The following is an 18864-nucleotide window of genomic DNA, read 5'->3' as shown; positions in this document are numbered from 1 at the left end:
CTTAACACGTTGTCAGATTTCGCACTCAAAATACCATCTTTATACAGTTTAAAAAAAAGTGTTTTTCAATATAGCGAAGGACTTGTTCAAATCAATTGAGGGCCTAATTAGGAGTGGGAAAGTCCAAATGGGTTCTAAATGAGAAGGGATTATCGTTCTAGGTGGTCTGAGATAGAAGTACTTAACACGTTGTCAGATTTCGCACTCAAAATACCATCTTTATACAGTTTAACAAAAAGTGTTTTTCAATATAGTGAAGGACTTGTTCAAATCAATTGAGAGCCTAAGTAGGAGTGGAAAAGTCCAAATGGGTTCGAAATGAGAAGGAATTATCGTTATAGGTGGTCTGAGATAGAAGTACTTAACACGTTGTCAGATTTCGCTCTCAAAATACCATCTTTATACAGTTTAAGAAAAAGCGTTTTTCAATATAGCGAAGGACTTGTTCAAATCAATTGAGGGCCTAATTAGGAGTGGGAAAGTCCAAATGGGTTCTAAATGAGAAGGGATTATCGTTCTAGGTGGTCTGAGATAGAAGTACTTAACACGTTGTCAGATTTCGCACTCAAAATACCATCTTTATACAGTTTAACAAAAAGTGTTTTTCAATATAGTAAAGGACTTGTTCAAATCAATTGAGGGCCTAAGTAGGAGTGGGAAAGTCTAAATGGGTTCTAAATGAGAAGGATCTATCGTTCTAGGTGGTCTGAGATAGAAGTACTTAACACGTTGTCAGATTTCGCTCTCAAAATACCATCTTTATACAGTTTAACAAAAAGTGTTTTTCAATATAGTGAAGGACTTGTTCAAATCATTTGAGGGCCTAAGTAGGAGTGGGAAAGTCCAAATGGGTTCGAAATGAGAAGGAATTATCGTTCTGGGTGGTCTGAGATAGAAGTACTTAACACGTTGTCAGATTTCGCTCTCAAAATACCATCTTTATACAGTTTAACAAAAAGTGTTTTTCAATATAGCGAAGGACTTGTTCAAATCAATTGAGGGCCTAAGTAGGAGTGGGAAAGTCCAAATGGGTTCTAAATGAGAAGGATTTATCGTTCTAGGTGGTCTGAGAAAGAAGTACTTAACACGTTGTCAGATTTCGCACTCAAAATACCATCTTTATACAGTTTAACAAAAAGTGTTTTTCAATATAGTGAAGGACTTGTTCAAATCAATTGAGGGCCTAAGTAGGAGTGGGAAAGTCCAAATGGGTTTTAAATGAGAAAGAATTATCGTTCTAGGTGGTCTGAGATAGAAGTACTTAACACGTTGTCAGATTTCGCTCTCAAAATACCATCTTTATACAGTTTAACAAAAAGTGTTTTTCAATATAGCGAAGGACTTGTTCAAATCAATTGAGGGCCTAAGTAGGAGTGGGAAAGTCCAAATGGGTTCTAAATGAGAAGGATTTATCGTTCTAGGTGGTCTGAGAAAGAAGTACTTAACACGTTGTCAGAATTCGCACTCAAAATACCATCTTTATACAGTTTAACAAAAAGTGTTTTTCAATATAGTGAAGGACTTGTTCAAATCAATTGAGGGCCTAAGTAGGAGTGGGAAAGTCCAATCGAAATGAGAAGGAATTATCGTTCTAGGTGGTCTGAGATAGAAGTACTTAACACGTTGTCAGATTTCGCTCTCAAAATACCATCTTTATACAGTTTCACAAAAAGTGTTTTTCAATATAGCGAAGGACTTGTTCAAATCAATTGAGGGCCTTAGTAGGAGTGGGAAAGTCCAAATGGGTTCTAAATGAGAAGGAATTATCGTTCTAGGTGGTCTAAGATAGAAGTACTTAACACGTTGTCAGCTTTCGCACTCAAAATACCATCTTTATACAGTTTAACAAAAAGTGTTTTTCAATATAGTGAAGGAATTGTTCAAATCAATTGAGGGCCTAAGTAGGAGTGGGAAAGTCCAAATGGGTTCTAAATGAGAAGGAACTATCGTTCTGGGTGGTCTGAGATAGAAGTACTTAACACGTTGTCAGATTTCGCTCTCAAAATACCATCTTTATACAGTTTAACAAAAAGTGTTTTTCAATATAGCGAAGGACTTGTTCAAATCAATTGAGGGCCTAAGTAGGAGAGGGAAAGTCCAAATGGGTTCTAAATGAGAAGTAATTATTGTTCTAGGTGGTCTGAGATAGAAGTACTTAACACGTTGTCAGATTTCCATCTCAAAATACCATCTTTATACAGTTTAACAAAAAGTGTTTTTCAATATAGTGAAGGACTTGTTCAAATCAATTGAGGGCCAAAGTAGGAGCGGGAAAGTCCAAATGGGTTCTAAATGAGAAGGAATTTTTGTTCTAGGTGGTCTGAGATAGAAGTACTTAACACGTTGTCAGATTTCGATCTCAAAATACTATCTTTATACAGTTTAACAAAAAGTGTTTTTCAATATAGTGAAGGACTCGTTCAAATCAATTGAGGGCCTAAGTAGGAGTGGGAAAGTCCAAATGGGTTCTATATGAGGAAGAATTATCGTTCTAGGTGGTCTGAGATAGAAGTACTTAACACGTTGTCAGATTTCGCTCTCAAACTACCATCTTTATACAGTTTAACAAAAAGTGTTTTTCAATATAGTGAAGGACTTGTTCAAATCAATTGAGGGCCTAAGTAGGAGTGGGAAAGTCCAAATGGGTTCTAAATGAAAAGGAATTATCGTTCTAGGTGGTCTGAGATAGAAGTACTTAACACGTTGTCAGATTTCGCACTCAAAATACCATCTTTATACAGTTTAACAAAAAGTGTTTTTCAATATAGTGAAGGACTTGTTCAAATCAATTGAGGGCCTAAGTAGGAGTGGGAAAGTCCAAATAGGTTCTAAATGAGAAGGAATTATGGTTCTAGGTGGTCTGAGATAGAAGTACTTAACACGTTGTCAGATTTCGCACTCAAAATACCATCTTTATACAGTTCAAAAAAAAGTGTTTTTCAATATAGTGAAGGACTTGTTCAAATCCATTGAGGGCCTTAGTAGGAGTGGGAAAGTCCAAATGGGTTCTAAATGAGAAGAAACTATCGTTCTAGGTGGTCTGAGATAGAAGTACTTAACACGTTGTCAGATTTCGATCTCAAAATACCATCTTTATACAGTTTAACAAAAAGTGTTTTTCAATATAGTGAAGGACTTGTTCAAATCAATTGAGGGCCTAAGTAGGAGTGGTAATGTCCAAATGGGATCTAAATGAGAAAGAACTATCGTTCTAGTTGGTCTGAGATAGAAGTACTTAACACGTTGTCAGATTTCGCACTCAAAATACCATCTTTATACAGTTTAACAAAAAGTGTTTTTCAATATAGTGAAGGACTTTTTCAAATCAATTGAGGGCCTAAGTAGGAGTGGGAAGGTCCAAATGGGTTCTAAATGAGAAGGAAGTATCATTCTAGGTGGTCTGAGCTAGAAGTACTTAACACGTTGTCAGATTTCGCTCTCAAAATACCATCTTTATAGAGTTTAACAAAAAGTGTTTTTCAATATAGTGAAGGACTTGTTCAAATCAATTGAGGGCCTAAGTAGGAGTGGGAAAGTCCAAATGGGTTCGAAATGAGAAGGAATTATCGTTCTAGGTGGTCTGGGATAGAAGTACTTAACACGTTGTCAGATTTCGCTCTCAAAATACCATCTTTATACAGTTTAACAAAAAGTGTTTTTCAATATAGCGAAGGACTTGTTCAAATCAATTGAGGGCCTAAGTAGGAGTGGGAAAGTCCAAATGGGTTCTAAATGAGAAGGAATTATTGTTCTAGGTGGTCTGAGATAGAAGTACTTAACACGTTGTCAGATTTCGATCTCAAAATACCATCTTCATACAGTTTAACAAAAAGTGTTTTTCAATATAGTGAAGGACTTGTTCAAATCCATTGAGGGCCTAAGTAGGAGTGGCAAAGTCCAAATGGGTTCTAAATAAGAAGGGATTATCGTTCTAGGTGGTCTGAGATAGAAGTACTTAACACGTTGTCAGATTTCGCTCTCAAAATACCATCTTTATACAGTTTAACAAAAAGTGTTTTTCAATATAGCGAAGGACTTGTTCAAATCAATTGAGGGCCTAAGTAGGAGTGGGAAAGTCCAAATGGGTTCTAAATGAGAAGGAATTATTGTTCTAGGTGGTCTGAGATAGAAGTACTTAACACGTTGTCAGATTTCGATCTCAAAATACCATCTTTATACAGTTTAACAAAAAGTGTTTTTCAATATAGTGAAGGACTTGTTCAAATCAATTGACGGCCTAAGTAGGACTGGTAAAGTCCAAATGGATTCTAAATGAGAAAGAACTATCGTTCTAGGTGGTCTGAGATAGAAGTACTTAACACGTTGTCAGATTTCGCACTCAAAATACCATCTTTATACAGTTTAACAAAAAGTGTTTTTCAATATAGTGAAGGACTTGTTCAAATCCATTGAGGGCCTAAGTAGGAGTGGCAAAGTCTAAATGGGTTCGAAATGAGAAGGAATTATCGTTCTAGGGTGTCTGAGATAGAAGTACTTAACACGTTGTCAGATTTCGCTCTCAAAATACCATCTTTATACAGTTTAACAAAAAGTGTTTTTCAATATAGCGGACTTGTTCAAATCAATTGAGGGCCTTAATTAGGGTTGGGAAAGTCCAAGTGGGTTCTAAATGAGAAGGATTTATTGTTCTAGGTGGTCTGAGATAGAAGTACTTAACACGTTGTCAGATTTCGCACTCAAAATACCATCTTTATACAGTTTAACAAAAAGTGTTTTTCAATATACTGAAGGACTTGTTCAAATCAATTGGGGGCCTCAGTAGGAGTGGGAAAGTCCAAATGGGTTCTAAATGAGAAAGAATTATCGTTTTAGGTGGTCTGAGATAGAAGTACTTAACACGTTGTCAGATTTCGCTCTCAAAGTACCATCTTTATACAGTTTAACAAAAACTGTTTTTCAATATAGTGAAGGACTTGTTCAAATCAATTGAGGGCCTAAGTAGGTGTGGGAAAGTCCAAATGGGTTCTAAATAAGAAGGAATTATCGTTCTAGGTGGTCTGAGATAGAAGTACTTAACACGTTGTCAGATTTCGCTCTCAAAATACCATCTTTAAACAGTTTAACAAAAAGCGTTTTTCAATATAGTGAAGGACTTGTTCAAATCAATTGAGGGCCTAAGTAGGAGTGGGAAAGTCCAAATGGGTTCTAAATGAGAAAGAATTATCGTTCTAGGTGGTCTGAGATAGAAGTACTTAACACGTTGTCAGATTTCGCACTCAAAATACCATCTTTATACAGTTTAACAAAAAGTGTTTTTCAATATAGTGCAGGACTTGTTCAAATCAATTGAGGGCCTAAGTAGGATTGGGAAAGTCCAAATGGGTTCTAAATGAGAAGGGATTATCGTTCTAGGTGGTCTGAGATAGAAGTACTTAACACGTTGTCAGATTTCGCACTCAAAATACCATCTTTATACAGTTTAACAAAAAGTGTTTTTCAATATAGTGAAGGACTTGTTCAAATCAATTGAGGGCCTAAGTAGGAGTGGTAAAGTCCAAATGGTTTCTAAATGAGAAAGAACTATCCTTCTAGGTGGTCTGAGATAGAAGTACTTAACACGTTGTCAGATTTCGCACTCAAAATACCATCTTTATACAGTTTAACAAAGTGTTTTTCAATATAGTGAAGGACTTGTTCAAATCCATTGAGGGCCTAAGTAGGAGTGGGAAAGTCTAAATGGGTTCGAAATGAGAAGGAATTATCGTTCTAGGGTGTCTGAGATAGAAGTACTTAACACGTAGTCAGATTTCGCTCTCAAAATACCATCTTTATACAGTTTAACAAAAAGTGTTTTTCAATATAGCGGACTTGTTTAAATCAATTCAGGGCCTTAATTAGGAGTGGGATAGTCCAAGTGGGTTCTAAATGAGAAGGAATTATTGTTCTAGGTGGTCTGAGATAGAAGTACTTAACACGTTGTCAGATTTCGCACTCAAAATACCATCTTTATACAGTTTAACAAAAAGTGTTTTTCAATATAGTGAAGGACTTGTTCAAATCAATTGGGGGCCTAAGTAGGAGTGGAAAAGTCCAAATGGGTCCTAAATGAGAAGGAATTATCGTTTTAGGTGGTCTGAGATAGAAGTACATAACACGTTGTCAGATTTCGCTCTCAAAATACCATCTTTATACAGTTTAACAAAAGGTGTTTTTCAATATAGTGAAGGACTCGTTCAAATCAATTGAGGGCCTAAGTAGGAGTGGGAAAGTCCAAATGGGTTCTAAATAAGAAGGAAATATCGTTCTAGGTGGTCTGAGATAGAAGTACGTAACACGTTGTCAGATTTCGCACTCAAAATACCATCTTTATACAGTTTATCAAAAAGTGTTTTTCTTTATAGTGAAGGACTCGTTCAAATCAATTGAGGGCCTAAGTAGGAGTGGGAAAGTCCAAATGGGTTCTAAATAAGAAGGAAATATCGTTCTAGGTGGTCTGAGATAGAAGTACGTAACACGTTGTCAGATTTCGCACTCAAAATGCCATCTTTATACAGTTTATCAAAAAGTGTTCTTCTTTATAGTGAAGGACTTGTTCAAATCAATTGAGGGCCTAAGTAGGAGTGGGAAAGTCCAAATGGGTCCTAAATGAGAAGGAATTATCGTTTTAGGTGGTCTGAGATAGAAGTACATAACACGTTGTCAGATTTCGCTCTCAAAATACCATCTTTATACAGTTTAACAAAAAGTGTTTTTCAATATAGTGAAGGACTCGTTCAAATCAATTGAGGGCCTAAGTAGGAGTGGGAAAGTCCAAATGGGTTCTAAATAAGAAGGAAATATCGTTCTAGGTGGTCTGAGATAGAAGTACGTAACACGTTGTCAGATTTCGCACTCAAAATACCATCTTTATACAGTTTATCAAAAAGTGTTTTTCTTTATAGTGAAGGACTTGTTCAAATCAATTGAGGGACTAAGTAGGAGTGGGGAAAGTCCAAATGGGTTCTAAATGAGAAGGAACTATCATTTTAGGTGGTCTGAGATAAAAGTACTTAACACGTTGTCAGATTTCGCTCTCAAAATACCATCTTTATACAGTATAACAAAAAGTGTTTTTCAATATAGCGAAGGACTTGTTCAAATCAATTGAGGGCCTAAGTAGGAGTGGGAAAGTCCAAATGGGTTCTAAATGAGAAGGAATTATTGTTCTAGGTGGTCTTAGATGGAAGTACTTAACACGTTGTCAGATTTCGATCTCAAAATACCATCTTTATACAGTTTAACAAAAAGAGTTTTTCAATATAGTGAAGGACTTGTTCAAATCAATTGAGGGCCTAAGTAGGAGTGGGAAAGTCCAAATGGGTCCTAAATGAGAAGGAATTATCGTTTTAGGTGGTCTGAGATAGAAGTACATAACACGTTGTCAGATTTCGCTCTCAAAATACCATCTTTATACAGTTTAACAAAAAGTGTTTTTCAATATAGTGAAGGACTCGTTCAAATCAATTGAGGGCCTAAGTAGGAGTGGGAAAGTCCAAATGGGTTCTAAATAAGAAGGAAATATCGTTCTAGGTGGTCTGAGATAGAAGTACGTAACACGTTGTCAGATTTCGCACTCAAAAAACCATCTTTATACAGTTTATCAAAAAGTGTTTTTCTTTATAGTGAAGGACTTGTTCAAATCAATTGAGGGCCTAAGTAGGAGTGGGAAAGTCCAAATGGGTTCTAAATGAGAAGGAACTATCATTTTAGGTGGTCTGAGATAGAAGTACTTAACACGTTGTCAGATTTCGCTCTCAAAATACCATCTTTATACAGTATAACAAAAAGTGTTTTTCAATATAGCGAAGGACTTGTTCAAATCAATTGAGGGCCTAAGTAGGAGTGGGAAAGTCCAAATAGGTTCTAAATGAGAAGGAATTATTGTTCTAGGTGGTCTTAGATAGAAGTACTTAACACGTTGTCAGATTTCGATCTCAAAATACCATCTTTATACAGTTTAACAAAAAGAGTTTTTCAATATAGTGAAGGACTTGTTCAAATCAATTGAGGGCCTAAGTAGGACTGGTAAAGTCCAAATGGGTTCTAAATGAGAAAGAATTATCGTTCTAGGTGGTCTGAGATAGAAGTACTTAACACGTTGTCAGATTTCGCACTCAAAATACCATCTTTATACAGTTTAAAAAAAGTGTTTTTCAATATAGTGAAGGACTTGTTCAAATCAATTGAGGGCCTAAGGAGGAGTGGAAAGTCCAAATGGGTTCTAAATGAGAAAGAATTATCTTTCTAGGTGGTCTGAGATAGAAGTACTTAACACATTGTCAGATTTCGCACTCAAAATACCATCTTTATACAGTTTAACAAAAAGTGTTTTTCATTATAGTGAAGGACTTGTTCAAATCAATTGAGGGCCTAATTAGGAGTGGGAAAGTCCAAATGGGTTCTAAATGAGAAGGGATTATCGTTCTAGGTGGTCTGAGATAGAAGTACTTAACACGTTGTCAGATTTCGATCTCAAAATACCATCTTCATACAGTTTAACAAAAAGTGTTTTTCAATATAGTGAAGGACTTGTTCAAATCAATTGAGGGCCTAAGTAGGAGTGGGAAAGTCCAAATGGGTTCTAAATGAGAAGGGATTATCTTTCTAGGTGGTCTGAGATAGAAGTACTTAACACGTTGTCAGATTTCGCACTCAAAATACCATCTTTATACAGTTTAACAAAAAGTGTTTTTCAATATAGTGAAGGACTTGTTCAAATCAATAGAGGGCCTAAGTAGGAGTGGGAAAGTCCAAATGGGTTCTAAATGAGAAGGAACTATCATTTTAGGTGGTCTGAGATAGAAGTACTTAACACGTTGTCAGATTTCGCTCTCAAAATACCATCTTTATACAGTTTAACAAAAAGTGTTTTTCAATATAGCGAAGGACTTGTTCAAATCAATTTATGGCCTAAGTAGGAGTGGGAAAGTCCAAATGGGTTCTAAATGAGAAGGAATTATTGTTCTAGGTGGTCTTAGATAGAAGTACTTAACACGTTGTCAGATTTCGATCTCAAAATACCATCTTTATACAGTTTAACAAAAAGAGTTTTTCAATATAGTGAAGGACTTGTTCAAATCAATTGAGGGCCTAAGTAGGAGCGGGAAAGTTTAAATGGGTTCGCAAAGAGAAGGAATTATCGTTCTAGGGTGTCTGAGATAGAAGTACTTAACACGTTGTCAGATTTCGCTCTCAAAATACCATCTTTATACAGTTTAACAAAAAGTGTTTTTCATTATAGCGGACTTGTTCAAATCAATTGAGGGCCTTAATTAGGAGTGGGAAAGTCCAAGTGGGTTCTAAATGAGAAAGAATTATTGTTCTAGGTGATCTGAGATAGAAGTACTTAACACGTTGTCAGATTTCGCACTCAAAATACCATCTTTATACAGTTTAACAAAAAGTGTTTTTCAATATAGTGAAGGACTTTTCAAATCAATTAAGGGCCTAAGTAGGAGTGGAAAAATCCAAATGGGTTCTAAATGAGAAGGGATTATCGTTCTAGGTGGTCTGAGATAGAAGCACTTAACACGTTGTCAGATTTCGCACTCAAAATACCATCCTAATACAGTTTAACAAAAAGTGTTTTTCAATATAGTGAAGGACTTGTTCAAATCAATTGAGGGCCTAAGTAGGAGTGGGACAGGCCAAATGAGTTCTAAATGAGAAGGAATTATTGTTCTAGGTGGTCTGAGATAAAAGTACTTAACACGTTGTCAGATTTCGATCTCAAAAAACCATCTTTATACAGTTTAACAAAAAGTGTTTTTCAAAATAGTGAAGGACTTGTTCAAATCAATTGAGGGCCTAAGTAGGAGTGGACAAGTTCAATTGGGTTCTAAATGAGAAGGGATTATCGTTCTAGGTGGTCTGAGATAGAAATACTTAACACGTTGTCAGATTTCGATCTCAAAATACCATCTTTATACAGTTTAACAAAAAGTGTTTTTCAATATAGTGAAGGACATGTTCAAATCAATTGAGGGCCTAAGTAGGAGTGAGAAAGTCCAAATGGGTTCTAAATGAGAAGGGATTATCGTTCTAGGTGGTCTGAGATAGAAGTACTTAACACGTTGTCAGATTTCGCACTCAAAATATCATCTTAATACAGTTTAATAAAAAGTGTTTTTCAAAATAGTGAAGGACTTGTTCAAATCAATTGAGGGCCTAAGTAGGAGTGGGAAAGTCCAAATGGGTTCTAAATGAGAAGGAATTATTGTTCTAGGTGGTCTGAGATAGAAGTACTTAACACGTTGTCAGATTTCGATCTCAAAATACCATCTTTATACAGTTTAACAAAGTGTTTTTCAATATAGTGAAGGACTTGTTAAAATCAATTGAGGGCCTAAGTAGGAGTGGGAAAGTCCAAATAGGTTCTAAATGAGAAGGGATTATCGTTCTAGGTGGTCTGAGATAGAAGTACTTAACACGTTGTCAGATTTCGATCTCAAAATACCATCTTTATACAGTTTAACAAAAAGTGTTTTTCAATATAGTGCAGGACTTGTTCAAATCAATTGAGGGCCTAAGTAGGAGTGGGGAAAGTCCAAATGGGTTCTAAATGAGAAGGGATTAGCGTTCTAGGTGGTCTGAGATAGAAGTACTTAACACGTTGTCAGATTTCGCACTCAAAATACCATCTTTATACAGTTTAACAAAAAGTTGTTTTCAATATAAGGAAGGACTTGTTCAAATCAATTGAGGGCCTAAGTAGGAGTGGGAAAGTCCAAGTGGGTTCTAAATGAGAAGGAACTATCGTTCTAGGTGGTCTGAGATAGAAGTACTTAACACGTTGTCAGATTTCGATCTCAAAATACCATCTTTATACAGTTTAACAAAAAGTGTTTTTCAATATAGTGAAGGACTTGTTCAAATCAATCGAGGGCCTCAGTAGGAGTGGGAAAGTCTAAATGGGTTCGAAATGAGAACGAATTATCGTTCTAGGGTGTCTGAGATAGAAGTACTTAACACGTTGTCAGATTTCGCTCTCAAAATACCATCTTTATACAGTTTAACAAAAAGTGTTTTTCAATATAGCGAAGGACTTGTTCAAATCAATTGAGGGCCTAAGTAGGAGTGGGAAAGTCCAAGTGGGTTATAAATGAGAAGGAATTATTGTTCTAGGTGGTCTGAGATAGAAGTACTTAACAAGTTGTCAGATTTCGCACTCAAAATACCATCTTTATACAGTTTAAAAAAAAGTGTTTTTCAATATAGTGAAGGTTTTGTTCAAATCAATTGAGGGCCTAAGTAGGAGTTGGAAAGTCCAAATGGGTTCTAAATGGGAAAGAACTATTGTTCTAGGTGGTCTGAGATAGAAGTACTTAACACGTTGTCAGATTTCGATCTCAAAATACCATCTTTATACAGTTTAACAAAAAGTGTTTTTCAATATAGTGAAGGACTTGTTCAAATCAATTGAGGGCCTAAGTAGGAGTGGTAAAGTCCAAATAGGTTCTAAATGAGAAGGAACTATCGTTCTAGGTGGTCTGAGATAGAAGTACTTAACACGTTGTCAGATTTCGATCTCAAAATACCATCTTTATACAGTTTAACAAAAAGTGTTTTTCAATATAGTGAAGGACTTGTTCAAATCAATCGAGGGCCTCAGTAGGAGTGGGAAAGTCTAAATGGGTTCGAAATGAGAACGAATTATCGTTCTAGGGTGTCTGAGATAGAAGTACTTAACACGTTGTCAGATTTCGCTCTCAAAATACCATCTTTATACAGTTTAACAAAAAGTGTTTTTCAATATAGCGAAGGACTTGTTCAAATCAATTGAGGGCCTAAGTAGGAGTGGGAAAGTCCAAGTGGGTTATAAATGAGAAGGAATTATTGTTCTAGGTGGTCTGAGATAGAAGTACTTAACAAGTTGTCAGATTTCGCACTCAAAATACCATCTTTATACAGTTTAAAAAAAAGTGTTTTTCAATATAGTGAAGGTTTTGTTCAAATCAATTGAGGGCCTAAGTAGGAGTTGGAAAGTCCAAATGGGTTCTAAATGGGAAAGAACTATTGTTCTAGGTGGTCTGAGATAGAAGTACTTAACACGTTGTCAGATTTCGATCTCAAAATACCATCTTTATACAGTTTAACAAAAAGTGTTTTTCAATATAGTGAAGGACTTGTTCAAATCAATTGAGGGCCTAAGTAGGAGTGGTAAAGTCCAAATAGGTTCTAAATGAGAAGGAACTATCGTTCTAGGTGGTCTGAGATAGAAGTACCTAACACGTTGTCAGATTTCGCTCTCAAAATACCATCTTTATACAGTTTAACAAAAAGTGTTTTTCAATATAGCGAAGGTTTTGTTCAAATCAATTGAGGGCCTAAGTAGGAGTTGGAAAGTCCAAATGGGTTCTAAATGAGAAGGAACTATCGTTCTATGTGGTCTGAGATAGAAGTACTTAACACGTTGTCAGATTTCGATCTCAAAATACCATCTTTATACAGTTTAACAAAAAGTGTTTTTCAATATAGTGAAGGACTTGTTCAAATCAATTGAGGGCCTAAGTAGGAGTGGTAAAGTCCAAATAGGTTCTAAATGAGAAGGAACTATCGTTCTAGGTGGTCTGAGATAGAAGTACTTAACACGTTGTCAGATTTCGCTCTCAAAATACCATCTTTATACAGTTTAACAAAAAGTGTTTTTCAATATAGTGAAGGTTTTGTTCAAATCAATTGAGGGCCTAAGTAGGAGTTGGAAAGTCCAAATGGGTTCTAAATGAGAAGGAACTATCGTTCTAGGTGGTCTGAGATAGAAGTACTTAACACGTTGTCAGATTTCGCTCTCAAAATACCATCTTTATACAGTTTAACAAAAAGTGTTTTTCAATATAGTGAAGGTTTTGTTCAAATCAATTGAGGGCCTAAGTAGGAGTGCGAAAGTCCAAGTGGGTTATAAATGAGAAGGAATTATTGTTCTAGGTGGTCTGAGATAGAAGTACTTAACACGTTGTCAGATTTCGCACTCAAAATACCATCTTTATACAGTTTAACAAAAAGTGTTTTTCAATATAGTGAAGGTTTTGTTCAAATCAATTGAGGGCCTAAGTAGGAGTTGGAAAGTCCAAATGGGTTCTAAATGAGAAGGAATTATTGTTCTAGGTGTTCTGAGATAGAAGTACTTAACACGTTGTCAGATTTCGCACTCAAAATACCATCTTTATACAGTTTAACAAAAAGTGTTTTTCAATATAGTGAAGGTTTTGTTCAAATCAATTGAGGGCCTAAGTAGGAGTTGGAAAGTCCAAATGGGTTCTAACTGAGAAGGAACTATCGTTCTAGGTGGTCTGAGATAGAAGTACTTAACACGTTGTCAGATTTCGATCTCAAAATACCATCTTTATACAGTTTAACAAAAAGTGTTTTTCAATATAGTGAAGGTTTTGTTCAAATCAATTGAGGGCCTAAGTAGGAGTTGGAAAGTCCAAATGGGTTCTAAATGAGAAGGAACTATCGTTCTAGGTGGTCTGAGATAGAAGTACTTAACACGTTGTCACATTTCGCTCTCAAAATACCATCTTTATACAGTTTAACAAAAAGTGTTTTTCAATATAGTGAAGGACTTGTTCAAATCAATTGAGGGCCTAAGTAGGAGTGGTAAACTCCAAATGGGTTCTAAATGAGAAGGAACTATCGTTCTAGGTGGTCTGAGATAGAAGTACTTAACACGTTGTCAGATTTCGCACTCAAAATACCATCTTTATACAGTTTAAAAAAAAGTGTTTTTCAATATAGTGAAGGACTTGTTCAAATCAATTGAGGGCCTAAGTAGGAGTGGGAAAGTCCAAGTGGGTTCTAAATGAGAAGGGATTATCGTTCTAGGTGGTCTGAGATAGAAGTACTTAACACGTTGTCAGATTTCGCACTCAAAATACCATCTTTATACAGTTTAAAAAAAAGTGTTTTTCAATATAGTGAAGGACTTGTTCAAATCAATTGAGGGCCTAAGTAGGAGTGGGAAAGTCCAAGTGGGTTCTAAATGAGAAGGAACTATCGTTCTAGGTGGTCTGAGATAGAAGTACTTAACACGTTGTCAGATTTCGCTCTCAAAATACCATCTTTATACAGTTTAACAAAAAGTGTTTTTCAATATAGTGAAGGTTTTGTTCAAATCAATTGAGGGCCTAAGTAGGAGTTGGAAAGTCCAAATGGGTTCTAAATGAGAAGGAACTATCGTTCTAGGTGGTCTGAGATAGAAGTACTTAACACGTTGTCAGATTTCGCTCTCAAAATACCATCTTTATACAGTTTAACAAAAAGTGTTTTTCAATATAGTGAAGATTTTGTTCAAATCAATTGAGGGCCTAAGTAGGAGTGCGAAAGTCCAAGTGGGTTATAAATGAGAAGGAATTATTGTTCTAGATGGTCTGAGATAGAAGTACTTAACACTTTGTCAGATTTCGCACTCAAAATACCATCTTTATACAGTTTAACAAAAAGTGTTTTTCAATATAGTGAAGGTTTTGTTCAAATCAATTGAGGGCCTAAGTAGGAGTTGGAAAGTCCAAATGGGTTCTAAATGAGAAGGAACTATCGTTCTAGGTGGTCTGAGATGGAAGTACTTAACACGTTGTCAGATTTCGATCTCAAAATACCATCTTTATACAGTTTAACAAAAAGTGTTTTTCAATATAGTGAAGGTTTTGTTCAAATCAATTGAGGGCCTAAGTAGGAGTTGGAAAGTCCAAATGGGTTCTAAATGAGAAGGAACTATCGTTCTAGGTGGTCTGAGATAGAAGTACTTAACACGTTGTCACATTTCGCTCTCAAAATACCATCTTTATACAGTTTAACAAAAAGTGTTTTTCAATATAGTGAAGGACTTGTTTAAATCAATTGAGGGCCTAAGTAGGAGTGCGAAAGTCCAAGTGGGTTATAAATGAGAAGGAATTATTGTTCTAGGTGGTCTGAGATAGAAGTACTTAACACGTTGTCAGATTTCGCACTCAAAATACCATCTTTATACAGTTTAACAAAAAGTGTTTTTCAATATAGTGAAGGTTTTGTTCAAATCAATTGAGGGCCTAAGTAGGAGTTGGAAAGTCCAAATGGGTTCTAAATGAGAAGGAATTATTGTTCTAGGTGGTCTGAGATAGAAGTACTTAACACGTTGTCAGATTTCGCACTCAAAATACCATCTTTATACAGTTTAACAAAAAGTGTTTTTCAATATAGTGAAGGTTTTGTTCAAATCAATTGAGGGCCTAAGTAGGAGTTGGAAAGTCCAAATGGGTTCTAAATGAGAAGGAACTATCGTTCTAGGTGGTCTGAGATAGAAGTACTTAACACGTTGTCAGATTTCGATCTCAAAATACCATCTTTATACAGTTTAACAAAAAGTGTTTTTCAATATAGTGAAGGTTTTGTTCAAATCAATTGAGGGCCTAAGTAGGAGTTGGAAAGTCCAAATGGGTTCTAAATGAGAAGGAAATATCGTTCTAGGTGGTCTGAGATAGAAGTACTTAACACGTTGTCACATTTCGCTCTCAAAATACCATCTTTATAAAGTTTAACAAAAAGTGTTTTTCAATATAGTGAAGGACTTGTTCAAATCAATTGAGGGCCTAAGTAAGAGTGGTAAACTCCAAATGGGTTCTAAATGAGAAGGAACTATCGTTCTAGGTGGTCTGAGATAGAAGTACTTAACACGTTGTCAGATTTCGCACTCAAAATACCATCTTTATACAGTTTAAAAAAAAGTGTTTTTCAATATAGTGAAGGACTTGTTCAAATCAATTGAGGGCCTAAGTAGGAGTGGGAAGGTCCAAGTGGGTTCTAAATGAGAAGGGATTATCGTTCTAGGTGGTCTGAGATAGAAGTACTTAACACGTTGTCAGATTTCGCACTCAAAATACCATCTTTATACAGTTTAAAAAAAAGTGTTTTTCAATATAGTGAAGGACTTGTTCAAATCAATTGAGGGCCTAAGTAGGAGTGGGAAAGTCCAAGTGGGTTCTAAATGAAAAGGAATTATCGTTCTAGGTGGTCTGAGATAGAAGTACTTAACACGTTGTCAGATTTCGCTCTCAAAATACCATCTTTATACAGTTTAACAAAAAGTGTTTTTCAATATAGTGAAGGTTTTGTTCAAATCAATTGAGGGCCTAAGTAGGAGTTGGAAAGTCCAAATGGGTTCTAAATGAGAAGGAACTATCGTTCTAGGTGGTCTGAGATAGAAGTACTTAACACGTTGTCAGATTTCGCTCTCAAAATACCATCTTTATACAGTTTAACAAAAAGTGTTTTTCAATATAGTGAAGGTTTTGTTCAAATCAATTGAGGGCCTAAGTAGGAGTTGGAAAGTCCAAATGGGTTCTAAATGAGAAGGAAATATTGTTCTAGGTGGTCTGAGATAGAAGTACTTAACACGTTGTCAGATTTCGCACTCAAAATACCATCTTTATACAGTTTAACAAAAAGTGTTTTTCAATATAGTGAAGGTTTTGTTCAAATCAATTGAGGGCCTAAGTAGGAGTTGGAAAGTCCAAATGGGTTCTAAATGAGAAGGAACTATCGTTCTAGGTGGTCTGAGATAGAAGTACTTAACACGTTGTCACATTTCGCTCTCAAAATACCATCTTTATACAGTTTAACAAAAAGTGTTTTTCAATATAGTGAAGGACTTGTTCAAATCAATTGAGGGCCTAAGTAGGAGTGGTAAACTCCAAATGGGTTCTAAATGAGAAGGAACTATCGTTCTAGGTGGTCTGAGATAGAAGTACTTAACACGTTGTCAGATTTCGCACTCAAAATACCATCTTTATACAGTTTAAAAAAAAGTGTTTTTCAATATAGTGAAGGACTTGTTCAAATCAATTGAGGGCCTAAGTAGGAGTGGGAAAGTCCAAGTGGGTTCTAAATGAGAAGGGATTATCGTTCTAGGTGGTCTGAGATAGAAGTACTTCACACGTTGTCAGATTTCGCACTCAAAATACCATCTTAATTCAGTTTAACAAAAAGTTGTTTTCAATATAGTGAAGGACTTGTTCAAATCAATTGAGGGACTAAGTAGGAGTGGGAAAGTCCAAATGGGTTCTAAATGAGAAGGACCTATCGTTCTAGGTGGTCTGAGATAGAAGTACTTAACACGTTGTCAGATTTCGCTCTCAAAATACCATCTTTATACAGTTTAACAAAATGTGTTTTTCAATATAGTGAAGGTTTTGTTCAAATCAATTGAGGACCTAAGTAGGAGTTGGAAAGTCCAAATGGGTTCTAAATGAGAAGGAACTATCGTTCTAGGTGGTCTGAGATAGAAGTACTTAACACGTTGTCAGATTTCGCTCTCAAAATACCATCTTTATACAGTTTAACAAAAAGTGTTTTTCAATATAGTGAAGGTTTTGTTCAAATCAATTGAGGGCCTAAGTAGGAGTGCGAAAGTCCAAGTGGGTTATAAATGAGAAGGAATTATTGTTCTAGGTGGTCTGAGATAGAAGTACTTAACACGTTGTCAGATTTCGCACTCAAAATACCATCTTTATACAGTTTAACAAAAAGTGTTTTTCAATATAGTGAAGGTTTTGTTCAAATCAATTGAGGGCCTAAGTAGGAGTTGGAAAGTCCAAATGGGTTCTAAATGAGAAGGAACTATCGTTCTAGGTGGTCTGAGATAGAAGTACTTAACACGTTGTCAGATTTCGATCTCAAAATACCATCTTTATACAGTTTAACAAAAAGTGTTTTTCAATATAGTGAAGGACTTGTTCAAATCAATTGAGGGCCTAAGTAGGAGTGGTAAACTCCAAATGGGTTCTAAAAGAGAAGGAACTATCGTTCTAGGTGGTCTGAGATAGAAGTACTTAACACGTTGTCAGATTTCGCACTCAAAATACCATCTTTATACAGTTTAAAAAAAAGTGTTTTTCAATATAGTGAAGGACTTGTTCAAATCAATTGAGGGCCTAAGTAGGAGTGGGAAAGTCCAAGTGGGTTCTAAATGAGAAGGGATTATCGTTCTAGGTGGTCTGAGAAAGAAGAACTTAACACATTGTCAGATTTCGCACTCAAAATACCATCTTAATACAGTTTAACAAAAAGTTGTTTTCAATATAGTGAAGGACTTGTTCAAATCAATTGAGGGACTAAGTAGGAGTGGGAAAGTCCAAATGGGTTCTAAATGAGAAGGAACTATCGTTCTAGGTGGTCTGAGATAGAAGTACTTAACTCGTTGTCAGATTTCGCTCTCAAAATACCATCTTTATACAGTTTAACAAAAAGTGTTTTTCAATATAGTGAAGGTTTTGTTCAAATCAATTGAGGGCCTAAGTAGGAGTTGGAAAGTCCAAATGGGCTCTAAATGAGAAGGAACTATCGTTCTAGGTGGTCTGAGATAGAAGTACTTAACACGTTGTCAGATTTCGCTCTCAAAATACCATCTTTATACAGTTTAACAAAAAGTGTTTTTCAATATAGTGAAGGTTTTGTTCAAATCAATTGAGGGCCTAAGTAGGAGTGCGAAATTCCAAGTGGGTTATAAATGAGAAGGAATTATTGTTCTAGGTGGTCTGAGATAGAAGTACTTAACACGTTGTCAGATTTCGCACTCAAAATACCATCTTTATACAGTTTAACAAAAAGTGTTTTTCAATATAGTGAAGGTTTTGTTCAAATCAATTGAGGGCCTAAGTAGGAGTTGGAAAGTCCAAATGGGTTCTAAATGAGAAAAAACTATCGTTCTAGGTGGTCTGAGATAGAAGTACTTAACACGTTGTCGGATTTCGATCTCAAAATACCATCTTTATACAGTTTAACAAAAAGTGTTTTTCAATATAGTGAAGGACTTGTTCAAATCAATTGAGGGACTAAGTAGGAGTGGGAAAGTCCAAATGGGTTCTAAATGAGAAGGAACTATCGTTCTAG

This window comes from Convolutriloba macropyga, chromosome 7, assembly GCF_964194025.1.
Source record: "Convolutriloba macropyga chromosome 7, txConMacr16.3, whole genome shotgun sequence".
NCBI lineage: Eukaryota > Metazoa > Xenacoelomorpha > Acoela > Convolutidae > Convolutriloba > Convolutriloba macropyga.
The sequence above is the reverse complement of the archived record's forward strand: the minus strand, read 5'-3'. Positions refer to the sequence as shown.